Below are 24,699 nucleotides of genomic sequence, written 5' to 3' on the forward strand. Positions count from 1 at the left end.
GGAGAATAGCTTTCCCGTGTAGAGCATTTAGCATAGCTCGGCATGAAGGAAGCAAGCCATCCAAAAGTGGAGCAAAGGGGCCAATTCACAAATGAGAGGAAGCCTTTCATAATAAGAGTCTCCAGACTCTTCAATTTCGATAAAGCTAAATGCTACCAAATTCCTACTACTTTTCCAATCAATCTCAGACATCATCACAGACACTTGGGACTACAAATTTGAGGACCGGCACTGGCAGTGATGCACTTCTTATTTCACCTCCACTATGTATTGCCAAGTAGGATTTAGGATGGCATAGTAATAAGAGCCAAGAGGACAATCTGTCATTTATTTTCCTCCAAACTTTTCGAAATTTCCCATTTGGGCTCTGTTTCCCAGTTTTAATTTGGTAACTGCCATTTTTCAGCATTTCTTTTAACAGGTTACTAATAATTTCTGATACAGGATCTCATATTTCATTTTGTGCTGCTAGGACTGCTGTTAATATTTCATCTGCCTTCAGTTCAGCTCGGAATAAAGGCTGCTAGGTTTTTGATACACTGTTAACACTTTGGTTCTGAGGATTTGATGACCAGTATTCATCCAGTTTGTCCATATCTTGTTGGGTCAAAGTAAGAGATTGCTTGTCTCGGAAATATCTCAGGGTGTGGTATACATTCTAGGAATACTTCAGAGTTTTTGTTTTTGTTTTTTTCTGGATATTTGATGAAAACAACAAAAACAAATTTTTGTGTTTGTTCTCCCAGGTAACTTGCTATCTGCTTCAATGGTAGTGTTCTGGAAGCAGAATACAGTGGCTAAGAACCAGGGCTCATAGGGATATCTAGGTTCAAGTTCTGGCTCTGAAACTTACCACACATATCATGTTAGGCCAGTTCCTTAACCTGCCCAAGGCCCTGTTTTCCCACTGGTAAAACAGAGATAATAATAGTATCCACCTGTATTGCTATGAGGGTTCAATAAATTAAAAAAAAGTGCTAAGGACTTTCCGAGTTCCCAGTAAAGGATGGGTGTCATTATTACCCTAGTATTAATAATCTACCAATTCACATTACAGTGTTATTTTGCAACATCTTTTCAAGGACAACAAATCACTTTTGAGTCCAGACTTCTGTTGTTTGCTTTATTATATAGTTCACATTTAAAAAATTCTCAGTGAAATCAAGTAAAATATTTTAAAGTTGATCCTTAACATGACATATACTTAAAAATAGTATATAACATCATATCATTATGTCACCTTTCAATGTAACACCAGATTCTCAAAGTTTTTATTCATCTACTAGTCAGGCCTAGAGAAGGTGCCTTATACCATACCAACTCTAATCCATTCCATAAAGAGATGGCTTAACATATTTACTTTCCCATACTCCCAAAGAATACAGATTATTCTAATATTCTTTGGGTATGTATTACTCCAGGTCCATTAGGAGAGAGAAACCACATAGCAATTTGAACAGGAAAAGTTTAATATAAAGAATTATTAACTATAACAGCGGATTGCAGTAATGAGGGAGTAGCTAGTAAGAAGTAAAGAGAATTCTAAATTATATAAGAATAGCAAATATAAGGAGCAATCATTACTTCTAGGGCTGAGACACGGTGCCCAAGGAAGAGTCTCCTGAAACCCAGGAGAGGGACCCAGATTTTGGTGGACCAGGTATGGATATTTATGAATGGTTGGCAGAGAAACTGCTGGGGAGCTGTACCGGCAGAACTTGCCGGACATCTGCACTCTGGGGAGCAGGGTGGTGTCTCACCTGAGGCACTCTGCTACACGAACCACCCAGTGTGAGTGTGTGTGTGTGTGCGTGTGCGTGTGCGTGCAGGCGTGTGTGGTGGGTGCTGGAGGGAAGCTACCAGTCGCTGGGCCCTGGAGAGGCTACATGTTCTTCAGCTGCTGGACCCCAAGGCAGTTGTGTGTGCTGCAGGGGCCGGGCCCTGGAGAAACCATGTATACTGCTGGAATCTGCTAAAGGAATACCCAGGAACCAGGAAGGAAAACCACGTCTTCCTGAAACTTCTTTCCAAACCACTTGCTGACTCCCACCAGCTGGGAAAAGAAACATATTTAAAGAACTCAGATACATCTTCCTAAGGAATGTAAGGAAGGGTAAATTTGGATTTGAGAGGCAGTGCATTGATAACTGGCCCAGTTATCATTATTTGCTCACATATTTTATAAAAATACTTAACTTTGCTGATTACAATCCAATGTTCTGTTCACCTTCACTAATAAATTAACTCTGTACGGCTAAATAAATACTGTCAGAATTAAGGAAAATAACATTCTATTAAATAAGAGTAGAAATACTAGTATTTGTATAATATTTTCCCTCAAGTGATGCCCATGTATGTTTTACTTGTTTATAACTTACAGATCAAGAAAACGATGTACATAAATACTAAACTATTGACCTAAATTTATGCATCAGTAATCCCAGTCCAGAATCTTAACTAAGTGGGTAATCAGAGAGCCATTACAAAGAACCCACAGCTTTGAGACAGGTAAAAATTATCTTAATTATCATTTTTACTTTTTTTTCTCCTTTTCTTTTTATTGACTCGAGAACTCATATTTGCTGTTGACTCATTTTTTGGGGAGACTGTTAAGTATAGGTTGCTAGTTTTCAGGAAAATGTATCATCTATTTAGCAGGAAATTTTTCCTATGGTTCCTGTCCTATATTGTCATATCCTCAATATCAAATAGAGAAGCATCAGGAAATGACCCATGTGGTGCATTCTTCAAGGTACACAGTGATCACTCTTAGAATTGGTTTTGCATATGAACAGGGAGCTATCTTGCCGAAATACTGCCCCTGTTTTGCCTAATTCCTCAATTCCTTTAAAAGGAGGCTTGAATCTGGCAGGCCTGGGTGGTTCAGTTGGTTGAGCATCTGACTTCTCAGGTCACGATCTCTTGGTTCATGTGCTTAAGCCCCATGTCAGGCTCTGTGCTGGCAGCTCAGAGCCTGGAGCCTGCTTCGGATCTGTGTCTCCCTTTCTCTCTGCACCTCCCCCGCCGACTCCATCTCTCTCTCTCTCTCTCTCTCTCTCTCTCTCTCTCTCTCTCTCTCAAAACTAAATAAACATTAAAAAAAAAGGGGGGGGACCTGTACTTTTTAGTCTCTAATTAGAGGTAGGGTTTTAAAACGCAAACCTCTGACATTAGGAAAGGTTGTTGTGGTGAGAGGCTGAAGGCACAGTAAGCAGTTCTGTGGGGAGAGGGACTATGGAGCACAGACTATTGCCTCGTATCGACAAACACCACAAAGCACACATCTCACTCATTTACCCGTTTCTACCCAGGCCTGGCCACAAGTTGTAATGCCCTCACTGTTATGGGAAGGACCTACTTGCTTCTTCACAGTTGTGTTTTCTGAAAACCAGTGGTATCATCGAGCCAAGCAAGCCTTCTTGGGCCGTCTCGCAGTCGTTGGAGGCAGGCAGGCGTATCTAGGATGTTCTTTCGTTTGTGTTATGTGTGAGGACTGAGGTTAAACCTCATGACCCTATACACATTTGATCCCCACCTCCCCAGCAAACACTCACACACACACACACACACACATCTCTCCCTTGCAATTTCTGAGTCCAAAGGGAGATGATGACAAAGGAGAGCCCTACGTCCATGTGAATCAGGCGGGCGAGTCCCTTTTATTTTAGTTTGCCCTTCTGTTCAGCAGGCTTTTCTGCTCTGACCCACTATACTTACCCTGTCGGCTGCTCTTACTAGCAACATGCCTTTTTAATCAGCCTTCCTGGGGTCTGCATTTGATTACAGCCTTTGTGTTCTATTTTGATTCTTTTGTACTGTGCCCTGTGGTGTTAGCTTGAAAGGTGTTATTTATAAAATGAAATTCTATTGTATTGCCACTTGGATTCAAAGAGGACATATAATATTAATGCAGAATGTATTTAATAATATCTTGAATCTATTAAATCAATTTCTTCATGAGAACACAGAATGGGAGGGAGGCCAGTTGGTTAGTAACCAGGTAATGAGATTTAAGAATTACCTGAACTTTCCTTCACAAACACTTGTGAAAGCCGGCACAAGAATCATTCTCTTAACGTCAGGGTTTCCAGAAGGAGGCGACTACCTTTCCTCAGCCAGCCCAGTGCAGCATGCACCTGTTTAAACATTCAATTGTGAAGGCCAAACATTTTCCTAGGCCCTTAGATGCAAATTTTTTGACTCAGGAAACCATGAAGTGAAACACGGATATGACTTTTTTACTACCTAGGAAAATTTAGGTAAAGAGGGAAATATAATCACCTGTTTCCAAGGAGCTGCTTGCAAGATTTGTAAAAGAAAAAAAAAGACGTTTCTTATGTTCCTGACTCCTCTGGAAAGCAGGCTAGGAAAATCCTAGTGATACTAATAATGGAGGCAGAGTTTTCAGGGTGGCTTGTTTAGAATGATGTTCTCACCTAGCGTAAGTGCAGCTTTCTTTACAGCTGCTGGTTCTCTACACTCAAATGCATATGGATTAGATCGATGAAGAAGTCCCCAGCTTCTCTTCTAATTTTAATGCATGCCCAACACTGAAACATTATATCACAGTACCACAGCTTGCTTATCACATCTGTTGCTGTACACATGCCATTCTTCCCCTATACCCTTCCCACCCAGCCCCCACCCCCACCCCCATTGATACAACTGAAATCATCAATGGCTAAAGTGCTGTTTGAACATGGAATAAGGAAGGATCCCGTGTGGAAGAAGTCTGTTGGGCCCTACAGAACTTGCTAAAAGAAACTGTCACACCCAAGGAAAGTTGGCTGTGCAGTTCTGGATGACAGCTCCTAGATTTCCACGTGTTCTCACTCACTGGCTCATCATAGAACTCCAGGAAATCTAGAGTCCAGTTTCTAATCAGGAAAATGGGAATAATTACATTTATCTTTTTCTACATGCATTGGGCTTCTTTAGGGTTGATGGGATAATAGTTCTGAAATGCTCTAAGTTCTCTGCAGTGATGGTAGGATGCAAATGCACAATTTTATTAAAATGATAATTCAGACCCTCTTTTGGGTTCTTCAAATCCAGATATCAGAAACAGTGATGAATGAATTTGCACCCCTTTGGGAATAAATTACATACCCTCATTCATAAATAACATCCCAAATCCAAGGAGTGAGGATGTATTGGGAAATAGACATCTCAACCTCGAATGCATCAAATTACAAGCTACTTATATAAAAAGATCATATTATTCATCTCTATATCCATCCAGATTTCACCATATTGATTTGCATTATGTAAGTATTCTACTCATATTTCTTGAATTGAACTGAAAAATGAGATCATATAATTTTAGAGCTGAAAGTAGCTAGAGACCATGTAAGTCCAGTTAACTCATTTGGCAGGTGATAAAACCAATGCCCAGATAAATTAATAACTTATCCAAGTGCAATATTAGCAATGTTACAAGTCTTTGGAGGAGTTGTTAAAGATCTGCCACTGAAAATATATCCCTCAATCAATTAAAACAAAATAGATGTTCTTTTGTCAAATAAGAAGCACTTGTCAGATCAAATAAATCCAAAGTATTCTAATCTAACCAGGGAGGCTGAAGTCTAAAGTAACAAGTAAATTTCATTAAATGGCTATAGACCATAAGTGTGCTAAAAATGCCAACTTACTAAAGTTGCCTATTTTATTTATTTTTAAAAAAATTTTAAGGTTTATTTATTTTGAGAGAGAGACAGAGAGAGTGAGCAGGGGAGGGGCAGGGAGAGAAGGAGAGAGAATCCCAAGTAGGCTCTGTGCTCTCAGCATGGAGACTAATGAGGGACTTAAACTCACAAACCATGAGATCATGATCTGAGTCAAAACCAAGAGCTGCAAGCCTAACCGACTGAGCCACCCAGGCACCCTTAAAGTTGCCTTTTTAAAACACTGTGCCTATCCCCCAATCCATTGGTGTACTTCTCAGGTAAAATCGAGGTCGTACATATAAAAAGTAATGTTAAATCTTGGAAATTATATGGGATTCATGGTGGTGCAATTTAAAGATGAGATTACTTTTATCTATTATTTCAGTCTACTATTAAGCCATGTAGTAGACCTGTAAACCAAATTTAAATTCTAGGTTTTGGGAAATAAAACAGGACAAGAGACTTTATCCTTTGTTAAATAAAAAAAAAAAAAAAAGCAGGCCTTATAGTGAGAAAGGCAATTTCTCTTTGGTGGAAGTTGCTTATACAGTATTTCCAGAAACAAGTTGGTTTGACATCTTGGCTGAGTCAAGAATTGTCCAGTTAAATTAGTACCATAACAACAAAAGTCAGTCAAACTATCCTTCTGACTGATTTGATTTCTTTTTTTTTTTTTTGAAGAGTATTAATTTTTTCTTTTATCGTAGATCAATCAAAACATTTAAATTATTAATTAGAATGTAAGCAACTTGTAGTCAGAGTTATTTCAATAACCTCCTAAAAGCTGTAGCAGGGTGACTGGCATACAACAGACCCTGAATAAATATAAAAACTTCAATTGTTGTCGAATAGTAATCGAGGAAATCTCCAACGAGCGACTTTTCATTTTTCAGAAGCTCCTAGCACACTGGAAATCCCTGGTCACAGAGAACAGAACTTGGAGCAAAAGGAGCAAAGGAGCGCTGCGGGAGTGGTGCTTCCAGTGCTTGGAGGGCCTGTTGGACACTACTGTTTGTGTATCACCAAAACTGGATTCTGGAAACACAATTGGGCTTTCACAGGTCACGTTCAAATTATTACCTTGGTATTTCAGCCTCCACTTCTTGCTCTACCTTGCTTAGGCATCCCAGGTCCCAATCCATCCCAACAAGTATTCTGGGGTAGAGCCAGACTATGTTAGTTTTTCCCTTTATCCTGGTATTGTCAAGGGAGTCCTAAATTTTACATTTTCTCTTCTATTATCTCCATAATTTGTGAAGTCATGTCTGGACTTCTGGGTTGAAATATTATGCGTTCATTTACTGTGATTCAATAATCATCTACTGTGTGTGAGACACTAGGAAAATAAAAAGAAATAAGGCTTACTTCCTGCCTTCAAATAATTAAGGAATTCACAATGCGGTGACTACTTCTCATATACAGCATATGTGTTCCTGCTCTCAGCTTTTGTTCTTCTCTTGTTGGAGGGTCCTATCGTTATTCTTTTATTGATCTCATTGTTTTAGTTACCCGTAGTCCAGCTTATGTTCTACCTCCACATACATCATCTTCTAGTTTTTGTGGTACACATTAACTTCCCTTTGGTTCCGGTGAACACGAATAAGAGTTGACACGAATGCCCCCCAATACCCATTCCCCCAATTCCTCCTAGCTACAGACCCCTATTTTGTTCAGAATGGTAATGTGCTCAGTCCTGGATGATGACTTGTGATATTTCCAAGCCAATTATGACAAATCTGTTTCCTGATTTCCTTGCCTCCCTAGCAACCAACGGCGGCTTTGGGACCCAGTTCTAGTCAGTAAGTTCCATATGGCAAATCTGCTGAGAAAGCTTTTTCTCTTCTGATAAAGGCAGAGGTAAAAGGTGATCCTTTGGCATCTCCCTTCCTCCCTTTTTTTTCTCCTTTTCTAAGTGTGTATTTAAATTCTAGTTAGTAAACATATAGTGTAATGTTAGTTTCAGGTGTATGATATACTGATACAACACTTCCAGACAACACCTGATGCTCCCTTCTTCCCTCTTTCAACATAGACATGATGCTTGGAGCTGTAGCAGCTATTTTGTGATCCTAAAGCAACAGACACGAACAAAAGGCAAAGAGAACCCCAGAGATGTTGGCCCTGGCTTTATCACACACCAGCAATTCCCTACCTCTGGACTTCCTGTTCTGTGAAAAACACAAACCCTTATTGTTTAAGCCACTCAAGTCAGGATTTCTGCTACTGTACACTTTCTAATCAAGAAATAACTTTCATAATTTGAATTATCCAAACTATTCTTCCTAACGAGATGGCAAACACTGGTTACATTCTTGGCATTTAATAAATACTCATTTGCTTCCTATCTTGACTATGTATACTAGACATTCAATACACGTAATGAAATTCTCATTCTGAGAGCAGGAAAGGGGAAAATTGTACTAAGACATGAAAAGAGAATTAAACAAGGTCAAAAAAGAAAAAAAATGAGTCTAAAGTAAGAAGTTCTATGAGAAGAATTTGTTACAACCCAGTTCAGTTACAACCTATAATGAAAGAATCTTTCTAAAGTTTTCCAAAATTAGTAGAAATATTTTTAAGTAAGAAATAAGACATTAGAATAAGCCCCAAAGGGATGAATATTTTAAAGAAGAGATCATATAAACAAGATTTCTATTAAATACAAAGAAGACAATGCAATGCAGTTACAGCTGTATTAAAACTAAGTGAGGAACCAGCATTGTTAAATATCACTTTTAAGGAGACACTTTCTCTGTCCCTTAGGTAGCAGGACTGACTCATCCCAATGCTCAAGTTCTTAGCATGCTAATTCGTTTCCAAAATCTTTCACCTGAGGTTTAACCCATGCTTGAGGAAACTATTATATATAGAATTTGCTTTTGGAGAAAAACTACAGAAGCTGGGACAGAAGCTATTTTCAAGCCTTCCAAATATTACAGGTAATGGGAAACTGTTGAGAGAAAGAAGTAGCTTTGGGTCGTTTTAGGTTAGTGACCTTTAATATAAGGTGTGATTTAATCAGAAGCCAGAGTAATCATAGCAGGAGGTGGGGAAAAGGACTCAGAGCTGCCTGGAGTTAGTGATGACTTTGGTGGCCACTTTCAGCTTGAACTCAAACTGCAGGATTCTGTCAGAGGCTCCACAAACAAAGGGCTGCATTATGGAACACATCTTGTATTCCTTTGTGAAGGATTCCACAACAAAGTTTCATTAGTTCCCCTCCCCACCACATTTTTCCCACTTCCAGGCTGCAACCTGTCCAGAAGGGAAACTTTCTCCCTCAAATAAAAAGTTAAGTTGAAAAAAAAAAAAAACACCTGACTTTTTTTTTTTTTTTTTTTTGTTAGGAACTGAATGAAATTGATTTGAACTTTATACTGACTGGGAAAACACTTTTTTGTTTTAAATATTAAAAAAAATTAATGTTTATTTTTATTCTTTTGAGAGAGAAAAAGAGAGAGCATGAGCAGGAGAGGGGCAGACAGAGGGAGACACAGAATCCCAAGCAGGCTCCAGGCTCTGAGGTGTCATCTCATGAACCATGAGATCATGACCTAGCCAAAGTTGGATGCTTAATCGACTGAGCCACCTGGGTACCCCACTGGGAAATACTTCTTAAGCTAGGTGGAGAAAATTAATCTCATCTGAAGAATTTCCAACTAATTCAGCAACAGTTAGCAACGACTGTCAAACTCTCTGTCTGGATTTATCATTTTCTGGTAGTGTTACTCTGTTGGCTATACCGCTCTTAGAGGGTCACCATGCAATATAGCATTTTAAAAATTTTTAACGTTTATTCATTTTTGAGAGACAGAGAGACAGAGCATGAGCGGGGGAAGGGCAGAGAGAGAGGGAGACAGAATGTGAAGCAGGCTCCAGGCTCTGAGCTGTTATCACAGAGCCCAATGCAGGGCTCAAACTCACGAACCATGAGACCTGAGCCGAAGTCAGACAGTTAACCGACTGAGCCACCCAGGCACCCCTCAATACAGCATTTTATAGGCAAAAATGGAAGACTGAACATTGATGATGCATAGCAATATATTTTCATAAATAGTATCTTTTTTCAAAATAAAATTTATTTTTGTGCTTGATATGAGGATGTTCTAAGATTAAACACAATCCTATGCTATCATATTTAGCTTTGGTGTATAAAAATCTATTTTTTAGCCCTGTGATTTTTTTTATTAATTACTAACTTAAGACCCTTCCGTTACACGATATTATTTTGATCGGCTGTAAAAATAATTTAACTGCTGAACAGATTTTTCCCTTTTAACATTTGAAATGTTGGCTTAATGTTTGTCACTTAGATCCCTATAAAAGTGACTGAAGTTTACAGAGTAATACTGCATAGAACATGTCTTTTGGTCTGAGTCTGGGTTGTGCATAGGCAAAGCTTAGATGGGAGCCCCCAACTACCAAGTGGTATTAAAAACGTTAGGCTTTGAATTTCAACAGGTGACCCTCTTCCTTCTGACTAGGTCTTAAATGGATGTAACATTCCATCACCTCTTGGGCAGAGCGGGAGACTGAACCAACTTCATGGTAGCTGGAAATCAAGGCAAGTTACATGTGGGATACCTGGCTGTTCATTCGGCTGGTCTTTTTTCATTCAAAATGCATCACTTTGAGACTCAGGATTATGTCTTGTATATTGGGTAACCATATCTTCCCATCTAATTCCAACTGTCCAAGCACAATTATTAACAGTGGTCACTTACACTCTCAAAAGTGGCCCAGTTTGGATGATAAATTATAGGGCTATCCTACATATGAGCTTTAAAAAAGTTATTTATAACACCATTTGCAGTGATAATCATTCTCTTTAGAGCAAATTAAAATAATCACTATTGGTCAACTTCTGTAAAGAGAGGAATAAACTAAAAGCTTATTACTTTAATCCCAATGATTCAACCGTAGAGATTTTGCCATCTCAAAGTTTATTTTAAGATGAGAGTAATTTTGGAATATCATATTTCTATGAATTATTTAGGATTCCTAATTTTAGGCAGTATTGGTTTTTTTGTTAGCCCTATTTCAAACAAGAAGGCTCATTTCCCCTTAAAATTTGTTATAATGAAAAAAGCACAAGATCTAAAATGAAATACTTTGCATCTTGGATTTGAATCCTAATTCAACTATTTGCTTCAATTGGAAAATTCAAATAATCTCTGAGAACATCATTATTATTAACCCCTCCTAAACTGCCTTTAAGGACATTTTAGAAGCCATAAGTGAAAGAGCAATGTATATTGTAAAAAGGTAACATAATTTCAACATAGTTATTATTTATTTTTATAATAAAGACAGCTTATCCCTTTGCAACTTCTAGGACATTTGTATGCTGAAGAAAAACTGCTCCAACAGTAGCTAAGATTGAGCCACATGTGTGGGGGCTCTTCTCTGACACAGTTTCATCACATTTTGGGTGACACCTGTGCATGGACATCGATGGCCCACAAAGATCAAAGGAGGAAAGGCTAAGGACCTTACGCACTAAAGCCAGAGAATGAAAGGCTGAACTTTAAAGTACATAACTCTGGTCAAAACTTTTATTAGTGGTTTCATGAGTTTATGATATAGATCATCTTTCCTCAAAAGAAAAGGGGAACATGGCAATAAGAGGGGCTGGAGTAGAAAGGTTAGTTCATGGAACAGGAGATTTTCTTTTTACTGGTCACATTTTTCAGACATTCCTGGATCCTATAGATACACTCCTCTTTCTTCCTGTTGATGTTCTGCTCTTTTTTCTCTGAAATTCTTTTTTTTTTAAATTTTTAATCTTTTTTTATTTTAGAGATTGAGAAGGAGAGATTATGAGCAGGGGAGAGGGGAAGAGAGAGAGAGAGTGAGAGAATCTGGGCTCAGCATGACGAGGTCTCATTACCCTGGGTTCATGACTTGAGCCGAAATCAGTAGCTGGATGCTCAACGGACTGAGCCACCAAGGATCCCCTCTTCTCTGAAATTCTAAATTCTCTGGCCCAGAAAAAACATCTGGGTGTTCAGACTTAATTCTTTTAAACCACCTGACATCAAAAATTATGTGAGAAGTGTTTTTAGTTTTTCATCTATATGAATGTAATCAAATTTTATTTTATGAATATTTTATTTTATTTTATTTATTTTATTTATTTTAAAATGTTTATCTGTTTTGAGAGAGACACAGCCAGCCTAGCAGGGAAGGGGTAGAGAATCCCAATCAGTCAGCCCAGAGTCTGCCAGGCTTGATCTCATGAACCGTGAGATCTGAGCGGAAACCAAGAGCCCGAGGCTTAACTCTTTGAGCCACACACACAACCCTCAAATGCTTTTATTTAAAAAAAAAATAATGACCAGGGCACCTGGGTGGCTCAGTTGGTTGTGTCGACTCTTGATTTCAGCACAGGTCATGATTTCACGGTTCCTGCATAGGGAGCCCCAGCTTGGGCTCTGCGCTGACAGCATGGAGTCTGCTTGGGATTCTCTCCACCTCTCTCTATGCCCCCACCAAACCTCCCTCAAGATAAATAAATAAATAATAAAAACATGACTATCTGATTTCCCCCTACCTTGTCATTGTTTCAAAGACATTTCTTTAGGGACACCTGGGTGGCTTAGTTGGTTAAACATCTGACTTTGGCTCAGGTCATGATCTCCAGTTCGTGAGCTGGAGCCCCACTTCAGGCTCAGTACTGATGGAACTGTCAGCTGTGCTTCAATTCTGTGCCTCCCTGTCTCTCTGCCCCTCCCCCACTCTTGCCCCTTCCCCACTCTTTGCCCCTTCTCCCTCTCTCTCCCTCAAAAATATTAAAAAATTAAAAAAAAAGACATTTCTTTAGAACTTTTAGTAATTGTAAGAAGAGTTCTTATAAATTATCCTTCATCCCAATAATTAGACATCCCAATAATTACGCTAAAAGGAGAGCTAATCCTGTAATATATGGCATTTTTGTCTGTTTAGATTGACTTCTCTGAGATTAGGGCTCTTGTATCTAATTTAAGGCCTCAAAAGATCTTTCAGTTTGTACAAGGTTCTGTCAGTTAACCCTGTAACCAATGGTCCTCAATTTTAAATATATTCTGGTTGCAAAGATGGGAGGACCCAAAGAGGAGTGAATGGCAAGAGACTTCAGAAAGCAACAGAATGCCAAAACTACTTGATATCCCTGGGCTGAAAAAGAGCTTTAGATATCTTCCCCCACCCCTTGGAGAGAAAAATCTCTCTCACACATTCCATCTATTAGAAGTTCATTTGTGTTTAACAAGCCCCTCTTTTAAAATGCAAATCTGCCTCGTGAACCTGTAAACCTCCTTCACACCTTATTGTTAATTACGTTGATGTTCTAGAATATGATCAACACTTAACTGATATTGGCAATCCAGGAATGAACAAATAGCTCAGAGTGGAAAAAGGGAATTTTTGGTGGAGAGGGACTGGAGGCAGTAGCGTAAGGATTTCATTTGTGAGCAACAGGGCACACCAATTATTTTGTAGTTTTCATCTAGGAGAGTGGCAGTAGCTGGAGTACTATAAAAGGAGCATTTTTCTTTTCTTTTTTTAATTTTTTTTAATGTTTATTTATTTTTGAAAGAGACAGAGACACACATAGTGCGACTGGGGTGGGGGTGGGGCAGAGAGAGAGGGAGACACAGAATCCAAGCAGGTTCCAGGCTCTGAGCTGTCAACACAGAGCCCAATATGGGGCTCAAACTCACAAAGGGTGAGATCAAAGGGGCGCCTGGGTGGCTCACTCAGTTAAGCATCCAACTTCGGCTCAGGTCGTGATCTCACGGTTTGTGAGTTCGAGCCCTGGGTAGGGCTCTGTGCTGACAGCTCAGAGCCTGGAGCCTGCTTCGGATTCTGTGTCTCCCCCTCTCTCTGACCCTCCCCCATTTATGCTCTGTCTCTCTGTCTCATAAATAAATAAACATTAAAAAAATTCAAAAAATGTACAAAAAAAGTAAAAAAAAAAAAACAAAAAAAAAACAACAAAGGGTGAGATCATGACCTGAGCTGAAGTTGGACGCTTAACTGACTGAGCTACCCAGGTGCCCCCAAAGGAGCCTTTTTCTTGATTGCCATTGTCTGACTGAGATCAGAACAGGTCTGGAAATCTGCCAACTTAAGTTTAAATATTCAAACTCTAAACTTCAAACTTTAAGTATTTAGCCATAGCAACTTAATTGAGTTTAGTGTTTCCTGGAAACCTTTCTAGCTAATTCTCACTATCTCTAAAACTTGGCAACCTTGGATTCTAAGACTGTTCTGGTTCAACCTACCAGCTCTGAAGCTCAACTGATAAGTGAATTCTAAAAATAAGTGAATGTGGGCCAGTCCTTTTTCATTGTGTCACTAGTCATTCACTTCTTTGGAGATTATGGTATGTAATCTAGAACACTGTGAGCAACTTTAGAAAATGTAAGATATATTATTTCTATATCTGTTTTAGTAAGTGCTACTTGATCTGGTATCAAAAGGTTGCAAAATTTGAATCAGACTTCAATTGACTTAAGTTACAAGTTTTAGCTAAACAAAAATTCAAGGAAAAATATTTTATGACATCTTATAATATCATCTGTCATCTCTCCATTTATATGAAAAATAAACATGCTAAAATCTTCACTATTAAGAAAAGGGGTCATCTTTCCCGCCCAAATCACTATTTTTAGTTTTCATGTGGTTGGATACATTTATAAACTATTACATAAAAACATATGGTTGGAACATGCTTATTCCTTCATGAGTTCCTCTTTTGAGGCTGCAGAATTCTCTTAGTTGTTCCATGTGCTTTTTTGTTGTGCTGATGACTTCTTGTTCTAAATAATTTTCTTCCTTTTCTATTGTTAATGGAATGAATTTCAATAAGGAAAAAAAGAAACCCTCTAATGAAAATCCCTTTCTTTATAGACATGGGCAGGGAAGTATTATAGGACACAGGGGGACAACAAATATGTTGCACATTGTTCAATTGATCCCTCTGTGGTTTATTCACCTGAATGCATTTTGAAAAGCAGTGAAGCAACAGTGGGAAAGGGATTGTTTGTGTGGCTAATTTCAGTTACTTATAAAGTACTAGACAGGTTTGTCTTATTATTAAACATAAATACACACAGTTTTATGTTTCCTCAAATCAGTGAACCCCCATTTTAACGTATCTCTCCCATGAAGAGTGCAAAGTCCCAGAGGTATTAAAATTGCACCAAGCCTGAACTTGGAGTTTTGTTACATGATTCTCAGTTGACCTTTAAGTGTGACAGTCAACTATTGAATTGGTATAGTTGAATTACAGTTCTTTCAAATGGAAGAGTATTGTTGAACAATTGAGAATCCTTCCAACTATTTAATTTGATTTTGTACTTTATATTTTGTCTTTACCTTCCCTTATAACACTCTTCCTCCATTCCCTACATACTTTGACTCCCATACCTCTCAATTCTGCTTGACAGTGAGACTCAACAGTTTTGGCACATGCTGGGTTCTCTATAAATACTTGTTGAATGCAGGAAAAACCACCTGGATAAATATTGTGAAACAAGCAATAGGAAAACTTTTAATTAGGCAAATTAACAAATCTATAGTTTTGGGGGACATCCATGATAATAACAAAATGATTAAAAATTCCAAGGATATTTAGAAGGATGTAACCTAGAAAGTTAAAAATGAGAAATTCTAGAATTGGAAAAGAAAAAAAATAATACAGCTCAATACAATTGAAAGCACATGCAGAAGAAAGCTAGTATATTGTTTATTAAAACATTAAATGGAAAGACTGAAATTAGAATGCTAGTTGGTATTATTATATCAAAGCAGAAAGTTCTTTCTTATTGTTCCAACTCTGGAGAGAACAAATTCTCCAATGCCACCAAGAACAGAATAGGGAGAAATGTTTGGAATTTAAGAGTTGCAGAAGATAAAAAAGCTAGATGTTCAAGGTAAGTCAGCTTGGTTTGTGTGGTAACCAGCTTCCAAGATGACCCCCCCCCCATGACCCCTGTCTCCTGGTATTCACTCCTTTGTATAGTCCTCCCTACACATTGTAGCAGGGTGGTCTGTGTGACCAATACAATGTGGTGAGAGTGACTCACCATGCTAGGTCAGAAAAGTCATTACTGCTTCTTCTTAGTCTTTTTGATCTTGGCTTCTGGAGAAGCCAACCCCTATATCATGAAGACACTCAAGTAGCCCTACAGAAAGGTTCATGTGGCAAGGAAGTAAGACCAACAGGCAACACTGACTTATGAGCCATGCAAGTGAGCCAACTTGGAAGTGGATCCTCCAGTGCCAGTCAAGCCTTCAGATGACTGCAACCCCTGCTGACATCTTGACCTCAACATCATGAAAGAATTGAAACCAGACCACTTCTCTAAGCTGTTCTTGAATTCTTGAGCATGAGAGATCCCTGAAAGATAATACATGCCTATTGCTTGAAGTCTCTAGCTTTTGAGATTTTTTTTGTAGCAATAGATAACTAATACAGTGATTATGGCTTCCCCTATCCCTATGCCTGAGGTGCACAGAATTGGATTAATCATAATCCTTGGTGCATGAGGCATACTCATTATTGGTCCATACTTGGCCTACTTTAATTCATATAGTTAGCTATTTTTTTAATAAGTTAATAAACACCAACCAACTAAGTCCATAAAGGAAGAGCTAGGAGTTTTATAATAACCTACATCTATCCATATAGTTTACCCCATCTTATCTTCTTGTCTCTCCCACCTAAGATAACCATTATCCTGATTCTCATGTTTATTATTTATCTGAGTTCCTTTTCATATAGTTTATCATGTCTATAGGTATGCTTAAATTTGTGTTTGTGTATATTCATGTATGCATATATATTATGTATCTAATATGTACATATTTTGGTTGCTTTTAACTTTATAAAATGTTATTATGCTGTATATAATGTTTTGAGATTTAATTATTTTCACTTAATACTGTTAAGGTTTATCCATGTTGTTGCATGTCACTGCAGCTCATTCATTTCATGTCTAATTATTGATGTTGCCAAGGTAGTAAGACAGAAAAATAAGACTAATAGACTTTACATCACAGAAATATGCAGTTGTAAGTGAGTAGGATAAAACATATCTAGGATAGAATTTCAATAAATTCACTAGCTCTAGACATTAAAAAAAAAAGCAGAAAATTAATTTAGAAGTTAAAAAATTATTTCCTGGGGCACCAGGATGGCTCAGTCGGTTAAGCGTCTGAGATCTCAGGTCATGATCTCATGGTTTGTGGGGTTCAAGCCCTGCATCAGGCTCTGAGTTGACAGTGCAGAGCCCGCTTAAAATTCTTTCTCTCCCTTGTTTTCTGCCCTCCCCCATTTCAAAATAAATAAATAAATAAGCTTTAAATATCTTAAACAATTCTTTCCTTATGGGTAATAGCATATTTTAGTAATGTATACATATTCATTTTAAATATAATACAGTTTATTATACACACACACAAATGATGTACTCTACAGATGTTTGTTAAGCTCAAAGATCTATGAAAATACAGTAAGAGTTGCCTATGTAAAAATAAAATGCTAATGTTTTGAAGGATTCATTGCAAGAGACTACATTGGTGAGTGAACACCAAAGATAATCTTTCTTTTGTTTAAGAATTCATTGGGGAACCTGGATGGCTTAGTCGGTGAAGTGTCTGACTTCAGCTCAGGTCATGATCTCACAGTGGTGAGTGAAAGGCCCACAAGGCGGGGTGCGGCTCAGATCCTGGAGCCTGCTTCGAATTCTGTGTCTCCCTCTCTCTGCCCCTCTCCCACTCTCACCCTGTCTCTCTCTCAAAAATAAATAAATAGTAAAGAAAGAATTCATATATTTTTATGTAAATAATATTTGTGTACAGAAATTTTCTTTACTACCAACTGTTCTTGCACACATACACAATTTCAAAGAATTCCTAAACATGATTACTTAATGTCTACCTCAAATCTTTATGCATACAATTTGAAGTATTACTGACAAATCGAATTAATTATATATACAAATAGAAGGGTCTTCCAGTCTTACCTCTTAGCTTCTTTCCAATCAAAGTGCATATTCCACTGTCTTGACAGCACTATCCAGATACTAGCCTCATTTGTTAATTACAGACATGTTTCAACTATATTTGTGTCAGCCAACTATTTTCTGATATCTTTCTCACTGACATCAGTTTACAATGGATAGTATTGTTGAATGCAAAAGTTACTTTATTTTAAAATTATTATTAATACTCTTGCATCCCTCCCCTCCTCCAACCCCCACCCCCTACCTCCCACCAGTGCTTTATGAATGGATGTTGATTCATGGAGATTTAATGTTTCCTTAAGCTAAATCGACTTCTAGTACAAGTAGATTTTTGTTATGGAGTAGCCAAATTAACTCTATCCATTAAATCAAGATCTATTTAGCCATTTGGCTTTACCAAAGAGACACAAACACTTTTCTCTGACTTGATACAATTACAAAGAATGTGTGTGAAAACTATAAAGCAAGAAATATTTCATTCTCGATTCTTCACTAAACAAATGATGAAGCTTTAAGGAACAGAAGGAAAAGAAATATTGATGGAATAGAGCCCTCAACTAAGGCATAAAGTCCAAAGCATGGAGCAAGTAAAAAAAAAAAAAAAAGTAGAGGATTAGTAGATGTACTGAAGGTGATGAGAAGTACTGATAGAGGAGAGTCACCTTTTTTTTTTTTTCTGTAGTCATTTCCCTAAGGCCTTTACTAAAAAAATTTAAAAAGAGTACATTTTTCTTAAATTTCTCAGTTAAAAAAAAAAAAACAAACCTCTACACAAGAAAGAAGGACTATTTGAAAAGCAGCTCAGTGGGAGGATGATAGGAGGTATGGGCCAAAAAGGAGGCTACCTGAGCCAGCCCTTGCCATGATGCCCTCTCTCAGTAGCCTTGTGGTAGATGGAAGAAATTTGAAAAAATTTCATATGGGAATGAAAATAAGTGGAAGCCCTGGTTTAAAAAGAGTTAAAGAAGTATCTTTTTCTCCCTCGTACTTGTGTTTGTATTTGGTGAAGGAAGAGTCTACTTCCTTGTGATGAAAACTTCTTCCTAATGAACACTCCACTAGGAATGTTTGCAAATAGGCAAGACACAAGGCAATAGGCAATGGCAATGGGAAAGACAGACCAGGTTTAAGATTTGCTTTGGAGGTTGAACTGATAGAATGTGGTAAAGCTACAGTATACACTAAGGCAAAAAATAGAATAATCTCTATCTTCCAGTCTATTGTATAAGGGAGAGTTTGTTGACTTAATGCTGTAAATGTAAAAAAAAAAAAAAAGTTTCATTCATCCTCCTGTAATAATGCCAGTCTAATTTGCTATTAAATTTCCATTTAAATGCTCTATTTTATTTAGTTTTAAGGGATTAGATCCCCTTAAATTTACCCAGGAAGTTCCTATGGAAGTCAGTTGCTGAGAGTATTCTTAGAGGAATCTCCAAAATGTTGCAAGATAAATAACCTCAGTATAAGTGGAAGATTAAGTAGAATGGAAGGCTTAAGAGTTACCTTTGGAAAGGAAAAGAAAGGATTTAGAATTCTGGGCTAGAGTTGCTAGTTAATCACTGATTGAAAAGAACTTAGTCAAGGTAGTTTTACACTACTTCCCAGGAAGGGAGGATTTCTACATTTTTCCTCATGGGAACAAAGCTAAGAGTTTTATCATGGAGAGAAATCCAGAGAGGAATGTTCATCATTCTCTCCCCTCCAAACACACACACACACACACACACACACACACACACACACACACACACACCCTTCCTTTTCTTCTTCCTTTCAACTCCACAGCTCTTCCTTTGGTGACTTGAAGATAAAAGACCTAACAATAATAAGCCATAGATGGCGCCTGGGAAGTCTCAAAAGCCTAAAGGGAGGTTTAGCTTCTGGAAAAGGCTTTTGGCAATTTACTTAGGTTGAGTGAAAAAAGCAATGTGATAGGCAAAGCATGGGTTTAGGATCAGACAGCCAAGACTTTGAAGCTTAACTCTACTACTTATTATCAGTGTCACCTTGAGCAGGTTAGTCAACCTGTTTAAACTTCAGTTTAGTCACCTCTAAAATGATGATTACCTATGGAATCTGTGTTCCAAAGACCATGCAGGTACTCAGTAAGCACTCAGTACTTCTCTAGTGTCTCTCTAAACTGAATTTGGAGTAAGGAGCTAGTAAACAAGACATTTATGTGAAAGAAAGGAAAGATACTTAATCCTGAGAGCACTCACACTGTCTAACAATCATTTGTTGACATCTCTTCATTTGCTAATTGATAAAATGTTTAGAAGTGGAAGAAAAAAGATTAATCTCTAACTTCTATCATCTGAAAAAAACTAAAGGTCAGAACCAAGAAACAGAAGACAATACTAGATTATCTCTAAGGTTAATCTTCCAGAGATTTTTCACAAACATAGTATTCAGTGTTCTCACATTATGGAACATATTCTCTACTTATACTTTGATATAGTTGTCTATCAGAAGAATAAAAAGAAGTACTTTAAGTGTAAATTTTAATTAAATTTCGTGCTATGTTTCAATTGGTTGTTTCACCCGCACTATTGGATTTGTTATGACATTCCTTCCATTATTGTCCTAGCACCCCAGTTAATATGAAATTTACCAAGGAACCTATTAATTAACATAATTAATATTTGTTACTTATTATGTACCAGATATTGTACTAATCACACTATTATTAGTATTTTAATATCATTAAGAACTATAAACATATTATGTATAATAATAATAGGAACTACCTATTGAATGCTTATTGTATACTACATTTTGCTAAGGATTTTATATATATATTTTCAGTTAATATTTTCAAAGATCTAATGAGCTAAGTAGCAGTAGATAAATGAAGAGACATGTTCATCTTTTCTTGTTATAGGGAAACTCACCATATCCAGTCTTTTAAGCACTGATAGAACAGAATGGTAATGTCTTAAATTTAGAAAGTGTCATTCATAAAAGTGTACTGTTGACTACTTTACTGACTTGTGCTACATGCAATAATAATCTTACATTACACAGGACTGAAAGGCTGCTCCCTAAAAGATAGCATTTGATAAGTTGTACACAAGAATCCATTAGAATAACAGCTTAATAGAGGAACAAAATTCCATTTGAAATACAGAAAGAAGTTAGAAAAACCAAACACTTTAGCTTAACTGCAATTTGTCCCAATCTATTTCAGAGTTCATAAATATAATAGGCAAAGATCATTGACACTGTCAGGGGATTATCATGAAGTTTCAACCCAAAGGCAACAAGCTCAAGCAATGCAGATGTAGAAAGCAGCGCCTCCTAAAATAAGAATAAAGCAAATATCATGACTTATTCCAGCTCCTACTCTTTTGACTAACTAGCAGGTTCAGAAATTAAATATGTAAAGATTTAAAAATACTACAACTTTAAGCAGTTGACCAATATGTTACTAAATAAAATAATCATTATTACATTTGAAGTGTCTCATAGTTCAAAAACTTAACTTATACTCATCTATCTCCTATATCCCCAAATAATAATAAGAACTTAATTATCCCATAATTTAATCTGGCAGAGGAATCAAAGAAAATATGATATTCTTTCATTGCTACTTTACCTCAGGGTAAGGAAAACAATATAAATTTTATCGAAAACTTGGTGTGTGTGTGTGTGTGTGTGTGTGTGCGTGTGTGCATGTGTGTGTGTGTGTGTTCACCACAATGCTTTTGCAAGTAACCCTCTTGCTGACTGAATACAAAATGTTACCATTCAATCACATGAGTCTGCAGGAAGTTAGCAACATCCAAGTGGAATTTATAAAATAAAGAAGATAAATAGACTCCAGAATTTCCAGTTCTTGACAAGTGGATTATACAGAAAAAGACTGTTAAAAGTGAAGGATTAAAAAAGTGAAAGGGTTAGTAGAAAATCTTCTGAGTTCATTTAATAAGAGAATGTGCAATTCCATGAGATTCTTTTCTAAAGAAACCACTAACAATGCTGTAGATATACAAAATCTGTAAGAGTGCACAATGTACTCAAACCCCTGCTTTGTGACTCATGGGTATAGTTCATCAGGATGGACTTCCTCTTTTAGAGGGTCATATAGGTGAATAAGCTGACAAAGTCTACAGAGACAGAAATTCCAGATGTGTCACGGGGATAAAATGTATTTGATCTCAGGTTCTATATACACATAAAAAAACTAATTTTAATCCAAACCTTAATGAAGGTACTGTTGGTGGTCTTTTGCCTCTAGAATGTCCCTTTCTTTTCTGCCTCTAGAGAATAACTCAAATTTATTTAACTTTAAATTAACACTAGCTAAAACATAAATAAATAAAAGCAAATTTATACTAGGTAGATTTTATATTTCTCAAATCCTTTATAAAAAGATAAGCTAAATGAGATAACTTCTAACGTCCAGTTGAAGATTTTCTTTTGAAAGTAGTAATAACAACAACAATATTAATATGACAATGATGAATAACTGAATACACACCATGTATCAGGCACTTAGCTGAGAGCTGTACATGCATTAATAAATTAATAAATCTCAATGCTTTTGAGAACCTACTCCAGACTAGGCACCATACAAAATGTGTCACACACACACATACAGAAGATAGAAGTAATTTTAATTATATAACACAGAAAATATAATGGATAAGACTATCATGGGAGATTTTTGGTAACACTGAATAGATCTTTTCATATTTCTCTGTTTGAATCTCTCCAAATATCCCTAACGTCTGCTTTTAAAAAGAAAAAGAACTATAATAATTTTGAAAAAAATTATTCACAAAGAAAACTGCCACTCATATATAAGCACTGATGGTTAACTACTTAAGATAGACAATATTCTCTACTATTCCTAAAAATCATTGACAAATAGCCATAAAAACCTAAATAATAACTGAAAATATTCTTCACAGATCAATAGGCCAGGAAAAATTATTGTAATATGCATTGGCCTCCACCTACATTTTTCAATGTCATGTACTTCTATCCATCAAAACTCTCTTCTGTGATATTTTTCATATTCCTAGATTAAGGAATAGCAACATTTATTTACAGAAATATTCTGAGAGTGTGCCTACAACTGCATATTTCTATGAAACCAAGAAAACAAGAAGAAAGCATGATAGCTACCTGGTGTCTTTTTAGTTTTTCTTCTTTTTCTTACTACCATTACTATTATTAAGCCTATTGCCTATTTCTAATAAGCTGCATCTTTCATTAGACCCAAAATACAGATCTCTTTATTTAGGACTTGGACATAAATATCAGTTGCTCAGTTGTTATTTTCATGATCATTTTAAGTTATTTCAACCATAACTGCTTTAATTCCCTGAATATCCTAAAGCTAAGTACGGATATACTCCCACCACATTCCTCTGGGCTAACATAGTAAAGCCGTTGTAGTAAAGTTTCATTAAAATATATGAGAGAAAATGGTGCATGATTAACACTTAAAAATTAAACAATAATAGAAGATAGTCATAGGACATAAGATACAGTCAGGTTTCAGAACTTCTGATGTGTCATTTTAAAACATCATTTATCATTTTGATAGAGCTGAGGTCAAGTTTCTAAAAATGCAACTTGTTAAAAGCAGGAATAAATGAATGAGGGATGAGTCAGCTCATTTGATGGAAAGGGTAAAAAAAAATAGTTCAAAAGCATACCACATGACTTGGTAAATATTCAGTGTATCAAAATGTAGTTGCCATCTGGCGTTGATAGACTGGACTAGAATATGTGTTAAAAAAAAACACAAGAAAGGAAATAACTCAGCCAGGTTAATGTGCTCTTGTCTACATTTCATAATTCAGGTACTAAGTGCTTTAATAAATATTCACTACAAAAGAAAGACTGCATTACAACTCAGAATTGGACAATGTTTGTTGAAGACATTCACAGATTTGTTGGGGGTGGTTGGAGAAGAATAAAATCAGATAAGACCTGATGAAACCTATATAAGCTGAAAACAAAAAAGTGTTTTAGGTAAAGTAGAATTCTCAATTATAACGATACCGCCTGGATACCAGCTTCACAGATAAACACAGGGAAGTGGTAAGCCTACATTCAGAAAAAAAAAACAAACCCTGAAATCTTGTTTATTGCCAGCTTTGAATATTCAATTATTCTTTTCTTTGACTACGACTATTTTAAAGTATAGAGTAAACCAAGGAATAAACAAAGCTAATGGTTGGATTGGAGAAAGAAGGAAAAATTTGAAAACCCTGATATTCTTTGAAGTGTTTAAGCTAGAGTTTGCTATTAACTTTGCAATATGTAATCAAACAAAAAGTAAATGTGAAGGATTTTATTCCTCTTACTCAAGAAATGAATGAAGCACATCTACAAAACAATATCATTTGCAAAAGAAAAAAAAAAAAAAACAAACCCTGAACATGAGCAGTGAAAACTTGCCTGTCCAAAGCCAAGTCTAGGGGGTTGTTATTAAGATACCTCTCTCCTTAACCCTGAATAGTCTCTGAGTTTCCACATCTTGACAATTTATGTTCTACCCACATCTCTTAAAATCATGGCAGTAGGCAGAAAATAAAAGTTTTCATATAGCTTTACAGGTCATTTAGAACACAGTCCAGGGAAACTGTTAGCAAAATAGATGAAATACTTCAGGAGAGAGTTGATTAAGGTCAAGCATTGATTTTTTTTTAAATGGGATAAAATTTATATGAAGCAAGATTCACAGATTTTAAAGTGCACAATACAGAATTTTGATAAAAAATATATGCCTGTGTAATCACCACCCTAACAGACATATAGAAAGTTCCTTTGTGCCCACTTCCTGTCAATTCCCATCTCTATAAACAGTCAATATCCTGATTTTTATCACCACAGATTAGTTTTGCCTTCATATAAATAAAATCATACAATGTTGTAGTTTTTGGGGGTCCTGACTTCTTTTGCACAACACATTTCTGAAATTCATCCACATTGTTGTCTGTATTATAGTGTGTTTTGTTTTATTTTGCTTGCTTATTAGTATTCTATTCTATGAATACAGCACAATT

General features: G+C 36.7%; 1 protein-coding gene across 43 annotated transcripts in view; it reads right to left on the reverse strand.

Moving 5' to 3' along the window:
- ZBTB20 (zinc finger and BTB domain containing 20) overlaps positions 1-24,699 on the reverse strand; it is a 762,566-nt gene that overhangs the window by 289,168 nt on the left and 448,699 nt on the right. For 2 of the 43 annotated variants that reach the window (XM_053221839.1, XM_053221855.1), the window contains exon 7: positions 4,022-4,136. The exons of the other annotated variants lie outside the window; for them this stretch is intronic. The gene's annotated coding sequence lies outside the window, so the exon portion shown is untranslated. The remainder of the gene's footprint in view (positions 1-4,021; positions 4,137-24,699) is intronic. 43 annotated transcript variants of the gene reach the window in all.

The sequence above is a fragment of the Acinonyx jubatus genome, chromosome C2 (genome assembly GCF_027475565.1).
Source record: "Acinonyx jubatus isolate Ajub_Pintada_27869175 chromosome C2, VMU_Ajub_asm_v1.0, whole genome shotgun sequence".
Lineage (NCBI taxonomy): Eukaryota > Metazoa > Chordata > Mammalia > Carnivora > Felidae > Acinonyx > Acinonyx jubatus.